This window comes from Hyla sarda, chromosome 13, assembly GCF_029499605.1.
Source record: "Hyla sarda isolate aHylSar1 chromosome 13, aHylSar1.hap1, whole genome shotgun sequence".
NCBI classification, from domain to species: domain Eukaryota; kingdom Metazoa; phylum Chordata; class Amphibia; order Anura; family Hylidae; genus Hyla; species Hyla sarda.
In genome coordinates, this window is record NC_079201.1 from 36,999,478 (window position 1) to 37,017,814 (window position 18,337).

An 18,337-nucleotide genomic window follows, 5' to 3' on the forward strand; every position below is an offset into this window, starting at 1 on the left:
AGCCTTTAAGTTTTTTTTTTACAAAGGGGACTTTTAACAGCGATCTTAAGATCGCTCATATAATACATGCACTAGTATTAAAGTGCAGTGTATTATGCGCTTCATGATTATTTCAACAGGCTATGTATTATTATGGCTCTAGTCTTTTAATATATAGTTTTTTAATTCTCATTATTTTTATAATTATATATTTGTAGCAAAAACAAATTATTGATTTTTTTTTACATTACAGTTATGTTCTAAATCTGCAGTCAGTTTGTCTAAAGGAAACTTGTAAACCTTGGGGTAAGTCGGGTCTATTCTATTAAATATTGATAAAGGAATTCCTACAAATAAAAAACAGATATTAAGGATCATAAATGTTCCTATTCTCTGTACCTGAGACATGGTTGTGTTATATAAGAAGCTGTCCATAGACGATATGCTTATTAACAACACATATATGTTCATGTATAAGGTGGTGACTATGACATCTCTGCAGGTCTAGATATTACATCTAGCCTGATTGTTATCAGTAATTAATATAAATATTAATTACCTGTCCTGTGGTTCCTTTCTTGCAGTTGACGGGGGTATAGGTCACTTTCACCTTCTCACCGGACATCAGTCACCTGTAAAAAGACACAGGTATGATAACATGTTCCTGATACATGCTACAGACGCTAATATATATATCACTCTAGGGCCAGAACTACTTATCTCAGGGATTATGAAACCGCATAAGAAAAAGGAACAAAAAAAAATGGAACACATTGGGATTTAGATTATAGGGATTTTTATTTCTATAGTAGTGCAGTGTACTACTCCTCCCATCATCCCAGGATGATGTTGACGCAGACTATTTACAGGTTTTTGGAGGGTTTATTTTTGTAATGTTTGGGTTATGTCTTAATTTTCATTTATTTATTCATACATTTTAAGGGTAATATATGTTTTCTTTGGGGGAGGGGGCAGAAAATGTTATAAATTATTATTGTGTATTTCTTTTTTCAAAAGCATTTCTGCCTTTCTACTGTTTTCTTTTTCTTTTTTTGTTGGTGGGGGAGGGAGGGTGTCAATAAATCATGTTAGTACACTTTTATTTTATGGGTTGTTTTTTTCACTCATATTCCCATTAGAGGGCAACCTTTCACCAAAGATCTGATTATTTCTATAAAACACTGCACTACTATTGTGGTGCAGTGTATTATTCCTCTTAGCATTATTCTGAAAGGCAGTGCATGGTTATGGCATTGTGAGGGATTTGTATGGGGTTACATAGTTTTTGGGGGAATTTTTATATATTTTTTCTATTTTCTTAATTTTATATTTCATATCAAATATGTTTTTTTAGGGATATTTTTGTAGACGTTTTTTTTCTTTTTTAATTATTTTATTAACCTTCTTTTTCTTTTATTGTTTTGAATGGAAATATGTCACCAGTGTCACCTACACAAAAGTGGCGGTACTGACAGATAGTGCAGGTGACACTGGTGACAACGGTACTTACCTTTTCCCGTTCAGTGGCGGGAATCTCCGGTGATCTTCTCTGTTAAGCTTCAGCTCTGGCCAGCTTGTTGCATGGGCGGAGCATAGGGACATCACCACTGCTGTTCTTTAGCAGCGGGACCAAGCAGGGAGCAGCAGCGGTGATGTCACTAAGCTCTGCCAATGCCCCTAGCCGCTTCTGCTCTCTGCTGGACTCGTAGCAGCAGTGACATTCCTAAGCTCCACTCGTGCCCCAAGCCGGGCCTAGAGCTGAAGCTTAACAGAGAAGATTACCGGAGATCCCCTCCACGGAACGGGACAAGGCAAGGACCTTTGTCATTAGTGTCACCTGCACTATCTGTTGGTACCGACAGGTTAGTGCAGGTGAAACTGGTGACAAATTTCCTTTAACTATTCCCATCAAGGGACTTTGAGCAGCAATCTTTCGATAGCTATGTAATAATACACTGCACTAGTGTCTTACGCCTCTTGTCATTATTCTAAAAGACAATGTATGGTTACAGTATTGTCAGGGGTTTTATTTCGGGTTTTTGGTTTTAAATTTTTTTTTCTTTTTTTAATATGTTTTTTTTAGGGTGTTCTGTTTGAATATTTTTTTTTACTTTTTTTTCTTTATTTTTTATTTTTTGGTCTTTTTTTAAACAAATTCGATGAGAGGCCTTTCCCCAGTGATCTTGTGATCACCCATATAATCCATTGCAATAGTGTTATAGTGCAGTGTATTATCGCTGTCAGCATTATGTTGACAGCCGATTTTTAATTATAGCTTATGTGAGGGGAGAAATGGGTTATTTTTTTTTTATTCTTTTTTATATAAACATTTATTTTTTTGTAGGGGTTTGGGTGGGGTGAATTATTTTATAAATTGTTTATTTTTAACTTCATTTACATAGGATCCGGGCAGAATACATTGCCATCTATGATGACGGTAACGTACGCTTGGAACCTCCGGCAATAGTTATTCCGGATGAAAATTCCTAGCTAGCCTTTACGTTTTTTTTACAAAGGGGACTTTTAACAGCGATCTTAAGATCGCTCATATAATACACTGCACTAGTATTAAAGTGCAGTGTATTATGCGCTTCATGATTATTTCAACAGGCTATGTATTATTATGGCTCTAGTCTTTATATATATAGTTTTTTAATTCTCATTATTTTTATAATTATATATTTGTAGCAAAAACAAATTATAGATTTTTCTTTACATTACAGTTATGTTCTAAATCTGCAGTCAGTTTGTCCAAAGGAAACTTGTAAACCTTGGGGTAAGTTGGGTCTATTCTATTAAATATTGATAAAGGAGTTCCTACAAATAAAAAACAGATATTAAGGATCATAAATGTTTCTATTCTCTGTACCTGAGACATGGTTGTGTTATATAAGAAGCTGTCCATAGACGATATGCTTATTAACAACACATATATGTTCATGTATAAGGTGGAGACTATGACATCTCTGCCGGTCTTGATATTACATCTAGCCTGATTGTTATCAGTAATTAATATAAATATTAATTACCTGTCCTGTGGTTCCTTTCTTGCAGTTGACGGGGGTATAGGTCACTTTCACCTTCTCACCGAACATCAGTCACCTGTAAAAAGACACAGGTATGATAACATGTTCCTGATACATGCTACAGACGCTAATATATATAACACTCTAGGGCCAGAACTACTTATCTCAGGGATTATGAAACCGCATAAGAAAAAGGAACAAAAAAAAATGGAACACATTGGGATTTAGATGATAGGGATTTTTATTTCTATAGTAGTGCAGTGTACTACTCCTCCCATCATCCCTGGATGATGTTGACGCAGACTATTGACAGGTTTTTGGAGGGTTTGTTTTTGTAATGTTTGGGTTATGTCTTAATTTTCATTTATTTATTCATACATTTTAAGGGTAATATATGTTTTCTTTGGGGGAGGGGGCAGAACATTTTTTTAAATTATTATTGTGTATTTCTTTTTTCAAAAGCATTTCTGCCTTTCTACTGTTTTCTTTTTCTTTTTTTGTTGGTGGGGGAGGGGGGGGGGTTAATAAATCATGTTATTACACTTTTATTTTATGGGTTGTTTTTTTCACCCATATTCCCATTAGAGGGCAACCTTTCACCAAAGATCTGATTATTTCTATAAAACACTGCACTACTATTGTGGTGCAGTGTATTATTCCTCTTAGCATTATTCTGACAGGCAGTGCATGGTTATGGCATTGTGAGGGATTTGTATGGGGTTATATAGTTTTTTGGGGAATTTTTATATATTTTTTCTACTTTCTTAATTTTATATTTCATACCAAATATGTTTTTTTAGGGATATTTTTGTAGAAGTTTTTTTTCTTTTTTAATTATTTTATTAACCTTCTTTTTCTTTTATTGTTTTTAATGGAAATATGTCACCAGTGTCACCTACACAAAAGTGGCGGTACTGACAGATAGTGCAGGTGACACTGGTGACAACGGTACTTACCTTTTCCCGTTCAGTGTCGGGAATCTCCGGTGATCTTCTCTGTTAAGCTTCAGCTCTGGCCAGCTTGGTGCATGGGCGGAGCATAGGGACATCACCACTGCTGTTCTTTAGCAGCGGGACCAAGCAGGGAGCAGCAGCGGTGATGTCACTAAGCTCTGCCAATGCCCCTAGCCGCTGCTGCTCTCTGCTGGACTCATACCAGCAGTGACATTCCTAAGCTCCACTCGTGCCCCAAGCCAGGCCTAGAGCTGAAGCTTAACAGAGAAGATTACCGGAGATCCCCTCCACGGAACGGGACAAGGCAAGGACCTTTGTCATTAGTGTCACCTGCACTATCTGTTGGTACCGACAGGTTAGTGCAGGTGAAACTGGTGACAAATTTCCTTTAACAATTCCCATCAAGGGACTTTGAGCAGCAATCTTTCGATAGCTATGTAATAATACACTGCACTAGTGTCTTACGCCTCTTGTCATTATTCTAAAAGACAATTTATGGTTACAGTATTGTCAGGGGTTTTATTTCGGGTTTTTGGTTTTAAATTTTTTTTTCTTTTTTTAATATGTTTTTTTTTAGGGTGTTCTGTTTGAATATTTTTTTAAACTTTTTTTTCTTTATTTTTTATTTTTTGGTCTTTTTTTTAACAAATTCGATGAGAGGCCTTTCCCCAGTGATCTTGTGATCACCCATATAATACATTGCAATAGTGTTATAGTGCAGTGTATTATCGCTGTCAGCATTATGTTGACAGACGATTTTTAATTATAGCTTATGTGAGGGGAGAAATGGGTTATTTTTTTTTTTATTCTTTTTTATATAAACATTTATGTTTTTTGTAGGGGTTTGGGTGGGGTGAATTATTTTATAAATTGTTTATTTTTAACTTCATTTACATAGGATCCGAGCAGAATACATTGCCATCTATGATGACGGTAATGTACGCTTGGAACCTCCGGCAATAGTTATTCCGGATGAAAATTCCTAGCTAGCCTTTACGTTTTTTTTACAAAGGGGACTTTTAACAGCGATCTTAAGATCGCTCATATAATACACTGCACTAGTATTAAAGTGCAGTGTATTATGCGCTTCATGGTTATTTCAACAGGCTATGTATTATTATGGCTCTAGTCTTTTAATATATAGTTTTTTAATTCTCATTATTTTTATAATTATATATTTGTAGCAAAAACAAATTATTGATTTTTCTTTACATTACAGTTATGTTCTAAATCTGCAGTCAATTTGTCTAAAGGAAACTTGTAAACCTTGGGGTAAGTCGGGTCTATTCTATTAAATATTGATAAAGGAATTCCTACAAATAATAAAACAGATATTAAGGATCATAAATGTTCCTATTCTCTGTACCTGAGACATGGTTGTGTTATATAAGAAGCTGTCCATAGATGATATGCTTATTAACAACACATATATGTTCATGTATAAGGTGGAGACTATGACATCTCTGCAGGTCTAGATATTACATCTAGCCTGATTGTTATCAGTAATTAATATAAATATTAATTACCTGTCCTGTGGTTCCTTTCTTGCAGTTGACGGGGGTATAGGTCTCTTTCACCTTCTCACCGGACATCAGTCACCTGTAAAAAGACACAGATATGATAACATGTTCCTGATACATGCTACAGACGCTAATATATATAACACTCTAGGGCCAGAACTACTTATCTCAGGGATTATGAAACCGCATAAAAAAAAGGAACAAAAAAAAAATGGAACACATTGGGATTTAGATGATAGGGATTTTTATTTCTATAGTAGTGCAGTGTACTAATCCTCCCATCATCCCAGGATGATGTTTACGCAGACTATTGACAGGTTTTTGGAGGGTTTGTTTTTGTAATGTTTGGGTTATGTCATAATTTTCATTTATTTATTCATACATTTTAAGGGTAATATATGTTTTCTTTGGGGGAGGGGGCAGAACATTTTATAAATTATTATTGTGTATTTCTTTTTTCAAAAGCATTTCTGCCTTTCTACTGTTTTCTTTTTCTTTTTTTGTTGGTGGGGGAGGGGGGGTCAATAAATCATGTTATTACACTTTTATTTTATGGGTTGTTTTTTTCACCCTTATTCCCATTAGAGGGCAACCTTTCACCAAAGATCTGATTATTTCTATAAAACACTGCACTACTATTGTGGTGCAGTGTATTATTCCTCTCAGCATTATTCTGACAGGCAGTGCATGGTTATGGCATTGTGAGGGATTTGTATGGGGTTATATAGTTTTTGGGGGAATTTTTATATATTTTTTCTATTTTCTTAATTTTATATTTCATACCAAATATGTTTTTTTAGGGATATTTTTGTAGAAGTTTTTTTTCTTTTTTAATTATTTTATTAACCTTCTTTTTCTTTTATTGTTTTTAATGGAAATATGTCACCAGTGTCACCTACACAAAAGTGGCGGTACTGACAGATAGTGCAGGTGACACTGGTGACAACGGTACTTACCTTTTCCCGTTCAGTGGCGGGAATCTCTGGTGATCTTCTCTGTTAAGCTTCAGCTCTGGCCAGCTTGGTGCATGGGCGGAGCATAGGGACATCACCACTGCTGTTCTTTAGCAGCGGGACCAAGCAGGGAGCAGCAGCGGTGATGTCACTAAGCTCTGCCAATGCCCCTAGCCGCTGCTGCTCTCTGCTGGACTCGTAGCAGCAGTGACATTCCTAAGCTCCACTCGTGCCCCAAGCCGGGCCTAGAGCTGAAGCTTAACAGAGAAGATTACCGGAGATCCCCTCCATGGAACGGGACAAGGCAAGGACTGTTGTCATTAGTGTCACCTGCACTATCTGTTGGTACCGACAGGTTAGGGCAGGTGACACTGGTGACAAATTTCCTTTAACTATTCCCATCAAGGGACTTTGAGCAGCAATCTTTCGATAGCTATGTAATAATACACTGCACTAGTGTCTTAGGCCTCTTGTCATTATTTTAAAAGACAATGTATGGTTACAGTATTGTCAGGGGTTTTATTTCGGGTTTTTGGTTTTAAATTTTTTTTTCTTTTTTTAATATGTTTTTTTTTTAGGGTGTTCTGTTTAAATATTTTTTTTAACTTTTTTTTCTTTATTTTTTATTTTTTGGTCTTTTTTAACTAATACGATGAGAGGCCTTCCCCCAGTGATCTTTTGATCACCCATGTAATACATTGCAATAGTGTTATAGTGCAGTGTATAATCGCTGTCAGCATTATGTTGACAGCCGATTTTTAATTATAGCTTATGTGAGGGGAGAAATGGGTTATTTTTTTTAAATTCTTTTTTATATAAACATTTATTTTTTTGTAGGGGTTGGGGTGGGGTGAATTATTTTATAAATTGTTTATTTTTAACTTCATTTACATAGGATCCGGGCAGAATACATTGCCATCTATGATGACGGTAATGTACGCTTGGAACCTCCGGCAATAGTTATTCCGGCTGAAAATTCCTAGCTAGCCTTTAAGTTTTTTTTTTACAAAGGGGACTTTTAACAGCGATCTTAAGATCGCTCATATAGTACACTGCACTAGTATTAAAGTGCAGTGTATTATGCGCTTCATGATTATTTCAACAGGCTATGTATTATTATGGCTCTAGTCTTTTAATATATAGTTTTTTAATTCTCATTATTTTTATAATTATATATTTGTAGCAAAAACAAATTATTGATTTTTTTTTACATTACAGTTATGTTCTAAATCTGCAGTCAGTTTGTCTAAAGGAAACTTGTAAACCTTGGGGTAAGTCGGGTCTATTCTATTAAATATTGATAAAGGAATTCCTACAAATAAAAAACAGATATTAAGGATCATAAATGTTCCTATTCTCTGTACCTGAGACATGGTTGTGTTATATAAGAAGCTGTCCATAGACGATATGCTTATTAACAACACATATATGTTCATGTATAAGGTGGTGACTATGACATCTCTGCAGGTCTAGATATTACATCTAGCCTGATTGTTATCAGTAATTAATATAAATATTAATTACCTGTCCTGTGGTTCCTTTCTTGCAGTTGACGGGGGTATAGGTCACTTTCACCTTCTCACTGGACATCAGTCACCTGTAAAAAGACACAGGTATGATAACATGTTCCTGATACATGCTACAGACGCTAATATATATATCACTCTAGGGCCAGAACTACTTATCTCAGGGATTATGAAACCGCATAAGAAAAAGGAACAAAAAAAAATGGAACACATTGGGATTTAGATTATAGGGATTTTTATTTCTATAGTAGTGCAGTGTACTACTCCTCCCATCATCCCAGGATGATGTTGACGCAGACTATTTACAGGTTTTTGGAGGGTTTATTTTTGTAATGTTTGGGTTATGTCTTAATTTTCATTTATTTATTCATACATTTTAAGGGTAATATATGTTTTCTTTGGGGGAGGGGGCAGAAAATGTTATAAATTATTATTGTGTATTTCTTTTTTCAAAAGCATTTCTGCCTTTCTACTGTTTTCTTTTTCTTTTTTTGTTGGTGGGGGAGGGAGGGTGTCAATAAATCATGTTAGTACACTTTTATTTTATGGGTTGTTTTTTTCACTCATATTCCCATTAGAGGGCAACCTTTCACCAAAGATCTGATTATTTCTATAAAACACTGCACTACTATTGTGGTGCAGTGTATTATTCCTCTTAGCATTATTCTGACAGGCAGTGCATGGTTATGGCATTGTGAGGGATTTGTATGGGGTTACATAGTTTTTGGGGGAATTTTTATATATTTTTTCTATTTTCTTAATTTTATATTTCATATCAAATATGTTTTTTTAGGGATATTTTTGTAGACGTTTTTTTTCTTTTTTAATTATTTTATTAACCTTCTTTTTCTTTTATTGTTTTGAATGGAAATATGTCACCAGTGTCACCTACACAAAAGTGGCGGTACTGACAGATAGTGCAGGTGACACTGGTGACAACGGTACTTACCTTTTCCCGTTCAGTGGCGGGAATCTCCGGTGATCTTCTCTGTTAAGCTTCAGCTCTGGCCAGCTTGGTGCATGGGTGGAGCATAGGGACATCACCACTGCTGTTCTTTAGCAGCGGGACCAAGCAGGGAGCAGCAGCGGTGATGTCACTAAGCTCTGCCAATGCCCCTAGCCGCTTCTGCTCTCTGCTGGACTCGTAGCAGCAGTGACATTCCTAAGCTCCACTCGTGCCCCAAGCCGGGCCTAGAGCTGAAGCTTAACAGAGAAGATTACCGGAGATCCCCTCCACGGAACGGGACAAGGCAAGGACCTTTGTCATTAGTGTCACCTGCACTATCTGTTGGTACCGACAGGTTAGTGCAGGTGAAACTGGTGACAAATTTCCTTTAACTATTCCCATCAAGGGACTTTGAGCAGCAATCTTTCGATAGCTATGTAATAATACACTGCACTAGTGTCTTACGCCTCTTGTCATTATTCTAAAAGACAATGTATGGTTACAGTATTGTCAGGGGTTTTATTTTGGGTTTTTGGTTTTACTTTTTTTTTTCTTTTTTTAATATTTTTTTTTAGGGTGTTCTGTTTGAATATTTTTTTAACTTTTTTTTCTTTATTTTTTTTTTTTGGGTCTTTTTTTTAACAAATTCGATGAGGCCTTTCCCCAGTGATCTTGTGATCACCCATATAATACATTGCAATAGTGTTATAGTGCAGTGTATTATCGCTGTCAGCATTATGTTGACAGACGATTTTTAATTATAGCTTATGTGAGGGGAGAAATGGGTTATTTTTTTTTTATTCTTTTTTATATAAACATTTATTTTTTTGTAGGGGTTTGGGTGGGGTGAATTATTTTATAAATTGTTTATTTTTAACTTCATTTACATAGGATCCGGGCAGAATACATTGCCATCTATGATGACGGTAATGTACGCTTGGAACCTCCGGCAATAGTTATTCCGGATGAAAATTCCTAGCTAGCCTTAACGTTTTTTTTTACAAAAGGGACTTTTAACAGCGATCTTAAGATCGCTCATATAATACACTGCACTAGTATTAAAGTGCAGTGTATTATGCGCTTCATGATTATTTCAACAGGCTATGTATTATTATGGCTCTAGTCTTTTAATATATAGTTTTTTAATTCTCATTATTTTTATAATTATATATTTGTAGCAAAAAAAAATTATAGATTTTTCTTTACATTACAGTTATGTTCTAAATCTGCAGTCAGTTTGTCCAAAGGAAACTTGTAAACCTTGGGGTAAGTTGGGTCTATTCTATTAAATATTGATAAAGGAATTCCTACAAATAAAAAACAGATATTAAGGATCATAAATGTTCCTATTCGCTGTACCTGAGACATGGTTGTGTTATATAAGAAGCTGTCCATAGACGATATGCTTATTAACAACACATATATGTTCATGTATAAGGTGGAGACTATGACATCTCTGCAGGTCTAGATATTACATCTAGCCTGATTGTTATCAGTAATTAATATAAATATTAATTACCTGTCCTGTGGTTCCTTTCTTGCAGTTGACGGGGGTATAGGTCACTTTCACCTTCTCACCGAACATCAGTCACCTGTAAAAAGACACAGGTATGATAACATGTTCCTGATACATGCTACAGACGCTAATATATATAACACTCTAGGGCCAGAACTACTTATCTCAGGGATTATGAAACCGCATAAGAAAAAGGAACAAAAAAAAAAATGGAACACATTGGGATTTAGATGATAGGGATTTTTATTTCTATAGTAGTGCAGTGTACTACTCCTCCCATCATCCCAGGATGATGTTGACGCAGACTATTGACAGGTTTTTGGAGGGTTTGTTTTTGTAATGTTTGGGTTATGTCTTAATTTTCATTTATTTATTCATACATTTTAAGGGTAATATATGTTTTCTTTGGGGGAGGGGGCAGAAAATTTTATAAATTATTATTGTGTATTTCTTTTTTCAAAAGCATTTCTGCCTTTCTACTGTTTTCTTTATCTTTTTTTGTTGGTGGGGGAGGGGGGGGCGTTAATAAATCATGTTTTTACACTTTTATTTTATGGGTTGTTTTTTTCACCCATATTCCCATTAGAGGGCAACCTTTCACCAAAGATCTGATTATTTCTATAAAACACTGCACTACTATTGTGGTGCAGTGTATTATTCCTCTTAGCATTATTCTGACAGGCAGTGCATGGTTATGGCATTGTGAGGGATTTGTATGGGGTTATATAGTTTTTGGGGGAATTTTTATATATTTTTTCTACTTTCTTAATTTTATATTTCATACCAAATATGTTTTTTTAGGGATATTTTTGTAGAAGTTTTTTTTCTTTTTTAATTATTTTATTAACCATCTTTTTCTTTTATTGTTTTTAATGGAAATATGTCACCAGTGTCACCTACACAAAAGTGGCGGTACTGACAGATAGTGCAGGTGACACTGGTGACAACGGTACTTACCTTTTCCCGTTAAGTGGCGGGAATCTCCGGTGATCTTCTCTGTTAAGCTTCAGCTCTGGCCAGCTTGGTGCATGGGCGGAGCATAGGGACATCACCACTGCTGTTCTTTAGCAGCGGGACCAAGCAGGGAGCAGCAGCGGTGATGTCACTAAGCTCTGCCATTGCCCCTAGCCGCTGCTGCTCTCTGCTGGACTCGTAGCAGCAGTGACATTCCTAAACTCCACTCGTGCCCCAAGCCGGGCCTAGAGCTGAAGCTTAACAGAGAAGATTACCGGAGATCCCCTCCACGGAACGGGACAAGGCAAGGACCTTTGTCATTAGTGTCACCTGCACTATCTGTTGGTACCGACAGGTTAGTGCAGGTGAAACTGGTGACAAATTTCCTTTAACTATTCCCATCAAGGGACTTTGAGCAGCAATCTTTCGATAGCTATGTAATAATACACTGCACTAGTGTCTTACGCCTCTTGTCATTATTCTAAAAGACAATGTATGGTTACAGTATTGTCAGGGGTTTTATTTCGGGTTTTTGGTTTAAAATTTTTTTTTCTTTTTTTATTATGTTTTTTTTTAGGGTGTTCTGTTTGAATATTTTTTTTTACTTTTTTTTCTTAATTTTTTATTTTTTGGTCTTTTTTTTAACAAATTCGATGAGAGGCCTTTCCCCAGTGATCTTGTGATCACCCATATAATACATTGCAATAGTGTTATAGTGCAGTGTATTATCGCTGTCAGCATTATGTTGACAGACGATTTTTAATTATAGCTTATGTGAGGGGAGAAATGGGTTATTTTTTTTTTATTCTTTTTTATATAAACATTTATTTTTTTGTAGGGGTTTGGGTGGGGTGAATTATTTTATAAATTGTTTATTTTTAACTTCATTTACATAGGATCCGGGCAGAATACATTGCCATCTATGATGACGGTAATGTACGCTTGGAACCTCCGGCAATAGTTATTCCGGATGAAAATTCCTAGCTAGCCTTAACGTTTTTTTTTACAAAGGGGACTTTTAACAGCGATCTTAAGATCGCTCATATAATACACTGCACTAGTATTAAAGTGCAGTGTATTATGCGCTTCATGATTATTTCAACAGGCTATGTATTATTATGGCTCTAGTCTTTTAATATATAGTTTTTTAATTCTCATTATTTTTATAATTATATATTTGTAGCAAAAAAAAATTATAGATTTTTCTTTACATTACAGTTATGTTCTAAATCTGCAGTCAGTTTGTCCAAAGGAAACTTGTAAACCTTGGGGTAAGTTGGGTCTATTCTATTAAATATTGATAAAGGAATTCCTACTAATAAAAAACAGATATTAAGGATCATAAATGTTCCTATTCTCTGTACCTGAGACATGGTTGTGTTATATAAGAAGCTGTCCATAGACGATATGCTTATTAACAACACATATATGTTCATGTATAAGGTGGAGACTATGACATCTCTGCAGGTCTAGATATTACATCTAGCCTGATTGTTATCAGTAATTAATATAAATATTAATTACCTGTCCTGTGGTTCTTTCACCAAAGATCTGATTATTTCTATAAAACACTGCACTACTATTGTGGTGCAGTGTATTATTCCTCTTAGCATTATTCTGACAGGCAGTGCATGGTTATGGCATTGTGAGGGATTTGTATGGGGTTAAATAGTTTTGGGGGAAATTTTTATATTTTTTCTATTTTCTTAATTTTATATTTCATATCAAATATGTTTTTTTAGGGATATTTTTGTAGACGTTTTTTTTCTTTTTTAATTATTTTATTAACCTTCTTTTTCTTTTATTGTTTTTAATGGAAATATGTCACCAGTGTCACCTACACAAAAGTGGCGGTACTGACAGATAGTGCAGGTGACACTGGTGACAACGGTACTTACCTTTTCCCGTTCAGTGGCGGGAATCTCCGGTGATCTTCTCTGTTAAGCTTCAGCTCTGGCCAGCTTGGTGCATGGGCGGAGCATAGGGACATCACCACTGCTGTTCTTTAGCAGCGGGACCAAGCAGGGAGCAGCAGCGGTGATGTCACTAAGCTCTGCCAATGACCCTAGCCGCTTCTGCTCTCTGCTGGACTCGTAGCAGCAGTGACATTCCTAAGCTCCACTCGTGCCCCAAGCCGGGCCTAGAGCTGAAGCTTAACAGAGAAAATTACCGGAGATCCCCTCCACGGAACGGGACAAGGCAAGGACATTTGTCATTAGTGTCACCTGCACTATCTATTGGTACCGACAGGTTAGTGCAGGTGAAACTGGTGACAAATTTCCTTTAACTATTCCCATCAAGGGACTTTGAGCAGCAATCTTTCGATAGCTATGTAATAATACACTGCACTAGTGTCTTACGCCTCTTGTCATTATTCTAAAAGACAATGTATGGTTACAGTATTGTCAGGGGTTTTATTTTGGGTTTTTGGTTTTAAATTTTTTTTCTTTTTTTAATATTTTTTTTTAGGGTGTTCTGTTTGAATATTTTTTTTAACTATTTTTTTCTTTATTTTTTTTTTTTGGTCTTTTTTTTAACAAATTCAATGAGAGGCCTTTCCCCAGTGATCTTGTGATCACCCATATAATACATTGCAATAGTGTTATAGTGCAGTGTATTATCGCTGTCAGCATTATGTTGACAGCCGATTTTTAATTATAGCTTATGTGAGGGGAGAAATGGGTTATTTTTTTTTTATTCTTTTTTATATAAACATTTATTTTTTTGTAGGGGTTTGGGTGGGGTGTATTATTTTATAAATTGTTTATTTTTAACTTCATTTACATAGGATCCGGGCAGAATACATTGCCATCTATGATGACGGTAATGTACGCTTGGAACCTCCGGCAATAGTTATTCCTGATGAAAATTCCTAGCTAGCCTTTACATTTTTTTTACAAAGGGGACTTTTAACAGCGATCTTAAGATCGCTCATATAATACACTGCACTAGTATTAAAGTGCAGTGTATTATGCGCTTCATGATTATTTCAACAGGCTATGTATTATTATGGCTATAGTCTTTTAATATATAGTTTTTTAATTCTCATTATTTTTATAATTATATATTTGTAGCAAAAACAAATTAATGATTTTTTTTTACATTACAGTTATGTTCTAAATCTGCAGTCAGTTTGTCTAAAGGAAACTTGTAAACCTTGGGGTAAGTTGGGTCTATTCTATTAAATATTGATAAAGGAATTCCTACAAATAAAAAACAGATATTAAGGATCATAAATGTTCCTATTCTCTGCACCTGAGACATGGTTGTGTTATATAAGAAGCTGTCCATAGACGATATGCTTATTAACAACACATATATGTTCATGTATAAGGTGGAGACTATGACATCTCTGCAGGTCTAGATATTACATCTAGCCTTATTGTTATCAGTAATTAATATAAATATTAATTACCTGTCCTGTGGTTCCTTTCTTGCAGTTGACGGGGGTATAGGTCACTTTCACCTTCTCACCGGACATCAGTCACCTGTAAAAAGACACAGGTATGATAACATGTTCCTGATACATGCTACAGACGCTAATATATATAACACTCTAGGGCCAGAACTACTTATCTCAGGGATTATGAAACCGCATAAGAAAAAGGAACAAAAAAAAATGGAACACATTGGGATTTAGATGATAGGGATTGTTATTTCTATAGTAGTGCAGTGTACTACTCCTCCCATCATCCCAGGATGATGTTGACGCAGACTATTGACAGGTTTTTGGAGGGTTTGTTTTTGTAATGTTTGGGTTATGTCTTAATTTTCATTTATTTATTCATACATTTTAAGGGTAATATATGTTTTCTTTGGGGGAGGGGGCAGAAAATTTTATAAATTATTATTGTGTATTTCTTTTTTCAAAAGCATTTCTGCCTTTCTACTGTTTTCTTTTTCTTTTTTTGTTGGTGGGGGAGGGGGGGGGGGTCAATAAATCATGTTATTACACTTTTATTTTATGGGTTGTTTTTTTCACCCATATTCTCATTAGAGGGCAACCTTTCACCAAAGATCTGATTATTTCTATAAAACACTGCACTACTATTGTGGTGCAGTGTATTATTCCTCTTAGCATTATTCTGACAGGCAGTGCATGGTTATGGCATTGTGAGGGATTTGTATGGGGTTATATAGTTTTTTGGGGAATTTTTATATATTTTTTCTATTTTCTTAATTTTATATTTCATACCAAATATGTTTTTTTAGGGATATTTTTGTAGAAGTTTTTTTTCTTTTTTAATTATTTTATTAACCTTCTTTTTCTTTTATTGTTTTTAATGGAAATATGTCACCAGTGTCACCTACACAAAAGTGGCGGTACTGACAGATAGTGCAGGTGACACTGGTGACAACGGTACTTACCTTTTCCCGTTCAGTGGCGGGAATCTCCGGTGATCTTCTCTGTTAAGCTTCAGCTCTGGCCAGCTTGGTGCATGGGCGGAGAATAGGGACATCACCACTGCTGTTCTTTAGCAGCGGGACCAAGCAGGGAGCAGCAGCGGTGATGTCACGAAGCTCTGCCAATGCCCCTAGCTGCTGCTGCTCTCTGCTGGACTCGTAGCAGCAGTGACATTCCTAAGCTCCACTCGTGCCCCAAGCCGGGCCTAGAGCTGAAGCTTAACAGAGAAGATTACCGGAGATCCCCTCCACGGAACGGGACAAGGCAAGGACCTTTGTCATTAGTGTCACCTGCACTATCTGTTGGTACCGACAGGTTAGTGCAGGTGACACTGGTGACAAATTTCCTTTAACTATTCCCATCAAGGGACTTTGAGCAGCAATCTTTCGATAGCTATGTAATAATACACTGCACTAGTGTCTTAGGCCTCTTGTCATTATTCTAAAAGACAATGTATGGTTACAGTATTGTCAGGGGTTTTATTTCAGGTTTTTGGTTTAAAATTATTTTTTCTTTTTTTAATATGTTTTTTTTTAGGGTGTTCTGTTTGAATATTTTTTTTCACTTTTTTTTCTTTATTTTTTATTTTTTGGTCTTTTTTTTTAACAAATTCGATGAGAGGCCTTTCCCCAGTGATCTTGTGATCACCCATATAATACATTGCAATAGTGTTATAGTGCAGCGCATTATCGCTGTCAGCATTATGTTGACAGCCGATTTTTAATTATAGCTTATGTGAGGGGAGAAATGGGTTATTTTTTTTTTATTCTTTTTTATATAAACATTTATTTTTTTGTAGGGGTTGGGGTGGGGTGAATTATTTTATAAATTGTTTATTTTTAACTTCATTTACATAGGATCCGGGCAGAATACATTGCCATCTATGATGACGGTAATGTACGCTTGGAACCTCCGGCAATAGTTATTCCGGATGAAAATTCCTAGCTAGCCTTAACGTTTTTTTTTACAAAGGGGACTTTTAACAGCGATCTTAAGATCGCTCATATAATACACTGCACTAGTATTAAAGTGCAGTGTATTATGCGCTTCATGATTATTTCAACAGGCTATGTATTATTATGGCTCTAGTCTTTTAATATATAGTTTTTTAATTCTCATTATTTTTATAATTATATATTTGTAGCAAAAAAAAATTATAGATTTTTCTTTACATTACAGTTATGTTCTAAATCTGCAGTCAGTTTGTCCAAAGGAAACTTGTAAACCTTGGGGTAAGTTGGGTCTATTCTATTAAATATTGATAAAGGAATTCCTACAAATAAAAAACAGATATTAAGGATCATAAATGTTCCTATTCTCTGTACCTGAGACATGGTTGTGTTATATAAGAAGCTGTCCATAGACGATATGCTTATTAACAACACATATATGTTCATGTATAAGGTGGAGACTATGACATCTCTGCAGGTCTAGATATTACATCTAGCCTGATTGTTATCAGTAATTAATATAAATATTAATTACCTGTCCTGTGGTTCCTTTCTTGCAGTTGACGGGGGTATAGGTCACTTTCACCTTCTCACCGAACATCAGTCACCTGTAAAAAGACACAGGTATGATAACATGTTCCTGATACATGCTACAGACGCTAATATATATAACACTCTAGGGCCAGAACTACTTATCTCAGGGATTATGAAACCGCATAAGAAAAAGGAAAAAAAAAAAATGGAACACATTGGGATTTAGATGATAGGGATTTTTATTTCTATAGTAGTGCAGTGTACTACTCCTCCCATCATCCCAGGATGATGTTGACGCAGACTATTGACAGGTTTTTGGAGGGTTTGTTTTTGTAATGTTTGGGTTATGTCTTAATTTTCATTTATTTATTCATACATTTTAAGGGTAATATATGTTTTCTTTGGGGGAGGGGGCAGAAAATTTTATAAATTATTATTGTGTATTGCTTTTTTCAAAAGCATTTCTGCCTTTCTACTGTTTTCTTTATCTTTTTTTGTTGGTGGGGGAGGGGGGGCGTTAATAAATCATGTTATTACACTTTTATTTTATGGGTTGTTTTTTTCACCCATATTCCCATTAGAGGGCAACCTTTCACCAAAGATCTGATTATTTCTATAAAACACTGCACTACTATTGTGGTGCAGTGTATTATTCCTCTTAGCATTATTCTGACAGGCAGTGCATGGTTATGGCATTGTGAGGGATTTGTATGGGGTTATATAGTTTTTGGGGGAATTTTTATATATTTTTTCTACTTTCTTAATTTTATATTTCATACCAAATATGTTTTTTTAGGGATATTTTTGTAGAAGTTTTTTTTCTTTTTTAATTATTTTATTAACCATCTTTTTCTTTTATTGTTTTTAATGGAAATATGTCACCAGTGTCACCTACACAAAAGTGGCGGTACTGACAGATAGTGCAGGTGACACTGGTGACAACGGTACTTACCTTTTCCCGTTAAGTGGCGGGAATCTCCGGTGATCTTCTCTGTTAAGCTTCAGCTCTGGCCAGCTTGGTGCATGGGCGGAGCATAGGGACATCACCACTGCTGTTCTTTAGCAGCGGGACCAA